Consider the following 9,201-nt stretch of genomic DNA (forward strand, 5'->3'; position numbering starts at 1 on the left):
CCTGATGAGGGTCTGTCCAAGCCACTGAGGCTGCTAGATGGCGGATGGGGGGGCGGGTGGGTGAGGCAGAGTTACCAGTCCATTAGTTGAGTCCTTAAATGTTTGTTGCCTTAAATGTTTGCCTCTAGACCAGGCACAGAGCTAGTGAGCCCTGAGTGCACAGGATGGGACCAACATAACTTCCTACCCTAGTGGAAGGGATAGTAAAAAAAAATGCAGTTTGAGGTGCACTTTGTACAGGGTGCTATGAGAAGGCACAGAGAAGTGTGCTTATGCAGAACCATGGGTCTGGGTCTCTATTTCTCTCTGTCTCCCTGTCTCTCACAGGGGAAGGGACATTTCAGCTGGGCTTTCTATCCAAAATTTTAGGCTGTGAGCAACAGAAACCATCTCTGATTAACTGAAGAGAAAAGGGAATTTGTGGGATTGAGGGATAGGCTATAGGGAGCTTACAGAATCAAGGAAAAGGCTAGAGAACCAGGTTGAGAAATAGATGTAAGCAAAAGCAGCATTTGGGAACATGCGGAAAGCAGGAATGGTTTGATCAGGACGCTGCCACTGAAATGGATGAAGGCTGTTTCCTCTTTTTTCATACTGCTTGCTCCAGATTTGAGGTTCAAAGACAGTGTCCAGTGACCAAGCTGAGTCCCATGTCTTCCCTTTGGCTAGACTGTGCTGGGGAGAGAGAGGCTATGTCCCTTTGGCTTCCATCGTAGGAAGTTGACACATGGACTTCCTGTTTCACCAACCTCACCCACAGTGAGGCAGAGACAATTCATTTAAAGGAAACAAGAGTCTAAGGAATGGAGAGGGATGAGTGCTGCAGAGCCACACACCAGCGAATGTCTACTCCCTGCCTGATGACAGGAAAAATGGGGAGGAGGGTCCAGCCAGAGAGAAGCAAATGGGCAAAGAGCCAAAGCCTGCTGTACTTGAGGCAGGGGGGCAGCATCATGATACTGGAGTGTGAGAGGGGGACGGTGAAGCCCCCAGGTGATGAGACAGGAGTAGGGAAAAGACACACTGCAGTATGCCCTTTGGAACGGGCCGTGGGGAGCCAGCCTCTGGAGGGGAATGGGGTGGCTGACTACAGGGCATTTTAGGACCTTTATGATTGAAACCAAGGGTCCTTATGACTTTGATTAAATTTAGCTTTAAATCCTAGCTCTAGAAATCACCTCTCTCTCTCTCTCTCTCTCTCTCTCTCTCTCTCTCTCTCTCTCTTTTCCCCCTCCCCCACTCAGAGACCTAGCATCTCCCCTGGATACTCAGGGGCCCCCAAGGCAGCAGAAGACAGTAGCCCGGACCTGACTAATGGTCGCCAGGTTCAGACCTCTGGCAGGATCAAGAGAACACCTTTACCTCAGTTATGTTCTGGTTCCTGAGCCCTGAGGTAGAATGCTCCCCTAGCGACTTTCTCTTGAGACCAGACAGAGGGAAGCTGGAGCAGACCTCAGAGCTCTCCTCAAGACCTGAAGAAATGATTCATTACCCTCACCTCACCTCCGACCAATCAGCTCTCAGCACGACCCCGAACCCCTAACCCACCTGTCTTTTATTTACTTATTTATTTGTTATTATTATCATCATTATTATTAGCTTCAGGTGTACGAAACAATGTCATAGTTAGACATTCACAATAATTGACTCTATTCCCTATGCTGTACTCTACCTGTCTTGTGATTTTGCCCCATAGCATCTGTAACCTACATACCATTGGGGAGTTTGGGCTTTTGAGCATTGGATTCCCATTCTCCTGGGTGGCGCCATTCATCAATAAAATAGCCAATATTTCTCCACAGCACTTCTCGGTGTTTAGTGTCTGGTTCTGCTGGTGCCACGTGCACGAACTCTTTCTGTTCTGTAACAAATGTACAAATAAAGAGAGGTGTGTAACAGTGTGGGTATATTCCAGTAACTGTAAGTAGTTAGGTATGACTGAAATGCATGTTTTTTGGGGGGAGCGAAAAAATGTAAAGACAGATAGCAGAGGCCAGATGACAAAGGGCCTCAGGTGTCAGGTGAAGGAAGCTGGACTTGATCTGCCTGGCAGCGGGGAGCCGTCAAAGAGTTGAAAGCTCTTCCTGTTTGATAACACTCTGAAGGTGTCAAGAATGGGTCAGAGATGGCAAAACTGGAGATGGGGAGACCAGCAAGGAACACTTCCAGGCAAGAGATGGTGAGGCCTGAATTCCAGCATCAGTTATGGACAGAGAGGACATGACAAATTCAAGAGAAATTCAGGATCTAAAGTCCATAGACGTGTGAGGCGAGGGAGGGTGAGGAGTGAGAGATGACTGGGGTAGGGCTCAGGAAGACAAAGAAGGTTGGGAGAAGGAGTTTGCACTTTCCCTATGGGCTTCAAGATGACCAGCTAACTCTCTCAATATGCATTCATTCAATAGTCAATGCCAGCCTAGCCTTATATGCATGTGCCAGGCACTTGGGGAGGGAGGGGAGAGGGAGAGGGAGAGGGAGAGGGAGAGGGAGAGGGAGAGGGAGAGGGAGAGGGAGAGGGAGAGGGAGAGGGAGAGGGAGAGGGAGAGGGAGGAGGGAGAGGGAGAGGGAGAGGGAGAGGGAGAGGGAGAGGGAGAGGGAGAGGGAGAGGGAGGGGAGAGGGAGGGGAGAGGGAGGGGAGAGAGAGAGAGAGACCCTTAATGGACCCTCTTATACTCTGCTGGTGCAAGCATAAACTAATATAATTGCTGTGGAAAACAATCTAGAAATGTTTCACTGTTTTAAACATGCGTACCTTGCCATGTTCACTTTTAGAAATTTATCCTGAAGACATCATTTAACAAGTGTTTAGAGATAGACATGTACAAGGATGTCACAACATTGTTTACAAGAGTGAAAAACTGGAAACAACCTCAACGACCATCAGTAGGGAACTGGTTAAATAAATGGCAATTCACACATCTGTCCCATATGGCAGCTTGCTTCAGGACCAGACAGACCCAGTCAGCAGAGGAGAGGGAAAAAGCTTTAACTTTGAGTGAAGTTTGGGGTTTCTATGGTGACACTGGACTGTATGTGTTGATTCCTCAGACTAAAATCTGAAAATGGCTGAAAAAGTTATGGATCTTCAGGAGATTTCAACCAAGAAGTCAAGGAGAAGTATGTCACTGAGAGAGTTGAGGGAGAAAATCCTGTTGTGTTCTGCTTGTGGCATTCAACCTGTTTACTAGAAGTTAAAGTAACAATGATCTCTGGGGAGTGAGGCTGGAGGGAGGAGGCCTGTCTTTTACTGAATACTTTAAACACTCTGGCATTGTTGGAATGTTTTACAATGTATGCAGATCACAGAAGTAAAAAGTCAGCAGAAACAATGAACAATGAAGACACTTACACTTGTGGAGTGGGGGTGGGGCATACTGACAAGCTGCATAGCCCCAGAGCCTCTGAAACATGTTGGGCCCCATACCTCTGTGTCACCAGGCCTGTCCTATGCACTGAAGGACGTTTAGCAGCATCCCCGGCTTTTACCTATTAGATGTCAGTAGCAACCCCTGCCCCAAATTGTGACAACCAAAAGGTGTCTCCAGGCATTGTCAAATGTCCCCCGAGGGAGCAAAATGGCCTCCTGTGTGAGAACCACCACTGTAGAGGGGTTTTCAGAATACACAGGTATCTTCGGAGCCTCTGGGCCTGGTTGCTTCATTAATCCATCTCTTAAATGAACCTCTGCCAGCACCTCTCCATGGCTCCGTTGGTCTGGGAGTCAGGAGATGTGGCTTGATATTGGATCGGCCACTTACTAGCTATGTGACCACTGTAAAGGCAGATCTCTGTGAAGTAGGGAGCACAGCCCTGGAATGTGGCAGGCACTCAGTTATTATTAATTCCATTTTAGAGTTGGGCCAAGTGACAAGGTGGGCTCAGTAGAGGTGCCAAGTGAGGCACCCCTTACATCTCGTTACACAAAAAGGGATGGTGTGAGGAATCTCACTCCAACCCCATCAACCTCAACACCGAAACCCCCCCCACACACACAGTTGAAGCACCTTTATGAATGGGGGGTAACCTTCTCCTGGGTCTTTATGGAAAAATAAATAAATTGTATATTCTTAGTCTTCCCTTTCTTCCACAAACATACAATGCTATCTATGCACACTCTTTTGTAGTTCCTGTTTTTTTCACTTAACAATGTATCTTGTCAATTGTTCTGTTCCATAGATAGACACCTTCCTCAGTCTATTTACATGGACTATTCTCCTGGGTGTGTCTACCATCATTTATTTTACCAGTCCCTTATTTGTGAGCACCAGCTACATGCAATCTTTTGCTATTGTAAACAATACCTAAACATAGTTTTTAATCCATCTATTTGTTTCAGCCTTCTTTGCCTTCACTCTAGTACAAGCCACCACTTTTACTGGACTCAGACAAATCACTTTCTAATTCTTCAGCCCAAATCGTCTCTTGCTCTCTCTTCACGCAACAGCCAGAGTGACATTTCCAAAACACAACTTTGATCATGTCATTCCACTGCTTAAAACCCTTCCATGGCTTTCCCATGCTTTATGGTAAAGACAATGACCTCCATGATGGCCTGTGAAGCCTTATCTAGGCTCCCCTGCCCAGCCTCCATCCTTGCCTTGACCCACTCTGCCTCCCCCTTCTCCACTGTGCTCCCGCTGGCCGCCATCCAGTTCTTCTTTTGCACATGTTGTTCCCTCTGCTCAAAACGCTCTCCCCTCCTCTTCACCTGGTTCATTTCTCTTTGTCCTGGTCTCAGCTTACCTGCTCCTCAGGGAAGTCTGCCCTGACCTCCCCGCAGGTCAGAGCCCAGTATTTTAGGATCTCATCAGCACCTTATCCCTGGCCTTCATAACCGTGACCCAGCTGTCATTTCACATTTATTTGTCTGATATTTTTATTCATATCTGGCTCCCCATGCCCCCACTCCCACCCCAGGGATTATGAGATTCATGGTGGTAGGGGTCTTGCCTGTCTTTGCTTCTCATGAAGCTCCTGCATCCAGGGAGATTGTTGACTGAAATAACGAAAGAGTGAGGCAAACACAGGGCCAAACAGAGAACCTGACATGGAGTAGGTGCTCAATAAACACTGCTTTCCTCCTTGCTTCCACTGTCACCTCTTTGCTCTGGAGCCAATCCACGCACACTACTCAACAATGCTGCTCTCTAACCACGAAACCTCAGCCCTTGCCCGGGGCTCCCTCTCCTTCACTGACCTCATTTGATGGTTGATGGTTCCTTCTGCATGGAAATCCGCTCTTTTGTCTTGGCCCTAAGCCCAGGATACACCTGCCCTGAACACTTCCTCACTACCATCTCTTCCTCTGTCCACCTCTGACATGTTTGGGTTTCTCAGGTTCCATCTGAAGCCCCTTTGCTTCTCATTCTATATACTGTCTCTTTAGCCATCTCGTAGCTTTCACCATCATGTATGTGCCAACTATGAGTCTCCTGCCCAGGTTTCTGTAAGATGCCTCAGGATCCTGTATTATTGCCATCCCTGCCCTGAGAATGTAAATGGAGCCAGAGCACAGCAACTGTGTCTGTTTGCTTACTACGGTCTCCCCAGCCCCTAAAGCAGTTCTTGGCACACGGTAGTCACCTAATAAATATTGTCAAGTGCGTGAATGCAGGGGCCCCATACTAGGACAAGACAGCTGCCTCCTCCAGATGGGGCCTGTTTCTTGGCAGGGCAGTGGGGCAGAGAGAGGGGCTGGGTGCTAGGTGCCAGGTCTTGGCCTTGTACTCAGAATAAGGGGGAGCACAGAGTTCCAGGCAGGACTCGCACCCAGGAGCTAACGTCATGTCCAGCTGTGTTGCCTTAAGGGGAGCTTGTGACCAGCCATGGTCTGTGGCACTATTGTCCAAGGGAAGGAGGGCATCGGCCTAGGCCCCACTAACCAGGACAGGGAGCTGAGGTAGAATACTCACACCACTTGGAGAAGGGATCAGGCCACCCTGCTCTCCAGCCCAGAGCCTTCCTGACAAAGGTCAGGGCTGGGGTGGGGGTGGGGGGGCAAATTGAGAAGCAGAGGAATCCTGCTTGTAGCCTTGATGCTGCCTATGGTACCACCTCTTACGACAGTCTGAGTGAAGGCCAGGGCCCTCCTCTTTGCCATGAGAACTGCACGAAAGCACATCATGTTCTAGGTCAGAGCTGAGGAGGCCCTTTGAGACCACCCATTCCACCCACCTCATGGTCCTGGTAGAAAAACTGAGGCTGAGATTAAGGTAGAGACTGTCCTCTAGTTATTAACGAGCAGGCGGGGGTGTCTGGCTTATCTCTTGGCCTTGGGCCTGCTCGGTCCTACAGAGTTGACAGTCTCTTCCTGCTTACATTCTAGAGGGGAGAGGCAGATTGCAATTTGAAAAAAGAATACAAACGAATAAATAAGTAAAATATGGAGTATGAAAGAGGGTGATAAGTGTTATGGAGAAAAAGAAAGCAGTTCAGGGGGATTGGGAGGGTGGTGGGAGGTGCAATTTTAGAGGCAGTGCTCAGGGAAGGCTTTCTGGAGAAGGCGGCGTTGGGAACAAACCCACAGGAGGTGAATGAGTGAACCAGTGCTCTTTACACAGTGTCTCAGGACATACAGGACTGGGCTTCAACCTCAGACTGGCTTCCCCCAGGGCCGCCGTGGGAGGGCTTCCTGGGAGACTGCCATATGGATATTGCTCCGGTCACGGGACCAGGCATAGGCATATGTTCTCTCCCAAACCTGCAGCTGGGCACAAACCCAAAGGCCTATGATAGCCTGGGCCAGATCATGAGAATAGTAACAGTAGTAATAATAACAATACGTGTACCATTATCCTGCACTGAGCACTTACCATGTGCCAGGAGCTCTCGCAAGCACGCTACGTGTTATCTCATTTCATCCTCAAAATGACCCTATGAGGTAGGTGCTATATTTCTGCCCCTTTGAAGATGACAAAATGGAGGCTTAGAGCAGTTATAGAACGTGCCCGAATGAGCAGCAGCAGCAGGCTTGCATCCTAGGTATTCAGGCTCCAGAGAAGGTTTTAGCAGTTTAGTCTGGAACAGTCGATTGGAAGCAGAGGGCAGATTACATGCTCTCTCCAGTTCTCTGCAGCCGTCCAGGGCCAGGCAGCTCAGTGGGAGTTGAAGATCCATGGGGTAGGGCTGTTTGAGGAGGCCTCCATGGGGAACGTGGGGTTTATCTCCACTGGGACATTAGCTCTGTGAATGCAGCCCTTGTCTCCTTGCCCCACTGCTCTATGACCAGTGCCTGGCACATAGTAGGTGATTGATACAGAGTGGACTGAATGAGCAGATGAAAGAATGAATGAATAGTCCACTCTTGCTTACCAAAGGCCAGCCCAGCCACAGAAACTGCTATCCTTCCAGACAGACCATCTGGACTTCTAGCTCCTTGAGGATGTGAGGCGAGGAAAGTCCTGGAAGGACAAGGACAAAGAGAGACACTGCTGGGGCCAGGGGCTGGTCAGAGCCCCAAGTTAAGAACTGGAAAGATGATGGGAATGCGTGCAGAGAGGCCACCGCTTGTGAGCACAGACTTTACATATACCGGTGACCTCGTTGCATCCTGCCCACAGCTCCAGGAGTCAGGGACTGCTACCATCCCTAACAGACAGGTGAGGAAACTGAGGCGCAGAACAGTAAATGACTTGCCTAGATGACACAAGCATTGTGGAGTGGAGCTGGGTTTGAACTTACAGGGATTGGCAAAGCAGGCTGCTTGCTTGGCATGATGCCTGGCTGGGGTACAATCAGAAGATCCCTCCCCTTTGTTGTGTCCCCTCCCCCACTCCCATCTCCCAATTTCCTTTGTAATGCAGTTACCTGCAATTATCCACCTGGGAGCCAGGCCCTCTCTCTTTGGTGTTCCTAAGAGATAGGGGCTCCCTATTCCTGAGAACTTGGGGTCCCTCCAGTTACTACTCATGGAGGTGGACCTTCCACCTCTCCAAGTCTCAGTTTCTTCCTCTGTGAACTGGGGATAGTGTCACCTGTCCCATGGGGTTGTTGTAAAGATTAATTGAAATGACACAGGGGAAGACACTGGACTCCAGGCAAGCTAGGAACAGGGAGAGATGGTCATCATAAGCTACCCCATTATAGCTTACACAATATATTTCCATTAATTTCTAGGGTCTCCTTTATTTGCACAACCATCCTGCTGGGATGGGCTATTGGCCCACTTCATGAATAAGAAAATTATTTAGCCGGTCAAAAGCATGTCATCAGGAAGTCACAATGCAGGGATTCAAAGCTGGGAGTCACATGGCCAGCCCTCCTTTGCCCTCCTGTGTCAGGTCTCGGGGAGATGGTGGTGGTCTCATCCTGATCACCTGCTCCAAGGCTAGGCTCGGTGCACTGTGGCTCTCTTTGAGGCCACAGCTTCACAAGGAACATTCCGGTCAGGCCCCCTCACTCCTCAGTGGCCACAGTGAGAAAAGGAAAATGGCTGGAGCACCTTGGGGGAGGAGGAGCCATTGGGCAGTCACGATAAGGACTGGAAAGGGCGCGGCAGGTCAGCAAGTTCAAGGCCATCAAAACCGTGTCTTCGGCCATCGTCGGAGGTGCCCTACAGGAGAAGCCTCAACGCCACCCTGCCCCATCATGGTGTCATAGCACTCATCCACCATCACGGCTCTGCCTCGTGCCCACAGCTTTGCGGCACGGTAGGTAGGCTCGTTTCTTTGCACAGAGCCTGTCGCTTCTTTGCTGTGGCCTGTAAAGTCTTATCTTTGATGGTCTGCTAAGTTTTTACAAAGTGTCCAGGTATAGACTTATTTTTATTGTTTCTGCTCAGTCCTTGAAGTGAGTGTCTTTTCTCCCTGAGAACTGGTACTTGCAATTCTGGGCAATTCTCAGCTACTGTCTCTCAAGTGTTGCCTTTTCCTCATTTGCTCCCCGTTCATTATCTGTGTGGACATGAGACAAGCTGGAGCCTCTGGTGCCCTCTTCATGACTTACTTGCTCTTTCAAAGTTTGGGTCCCTATGCTGGTGTGAAGCCCCCAGTTCTAGCCTCCTGTTCACTACCTCTTTCCATGACTGGGTCCAGACTACAGCTCTCCCATTGATTGAGGTTTCCTTTTTTTATTTCAATGACCATATTTTTATTTCAAAGATCTCTAATTGATTTTCTTTTCATATCTCTCTTCCTGCTTTTATTGAATCATATCTCATCCTTTTAAGGAATATCATGCCTTAATTTATCTCTGTGAGCATCC

The sequence above is a fragment of the Rhinolophus sinicus genome, chromosome X (assembly GCF_036562045.2).
Source record: "Rhinolophus sinicus isolate RSC01 chromosome X, ASM3656204v1, whole genome shotgun sequence".
In the NCBI taxonomy this organism is placed as follows: Eukaryota; Metazoa; Chordata; class Mammalia; order Chiroptera; family Rhinolophidae; genus Rhinolophus; species Rhinolophus sinicus.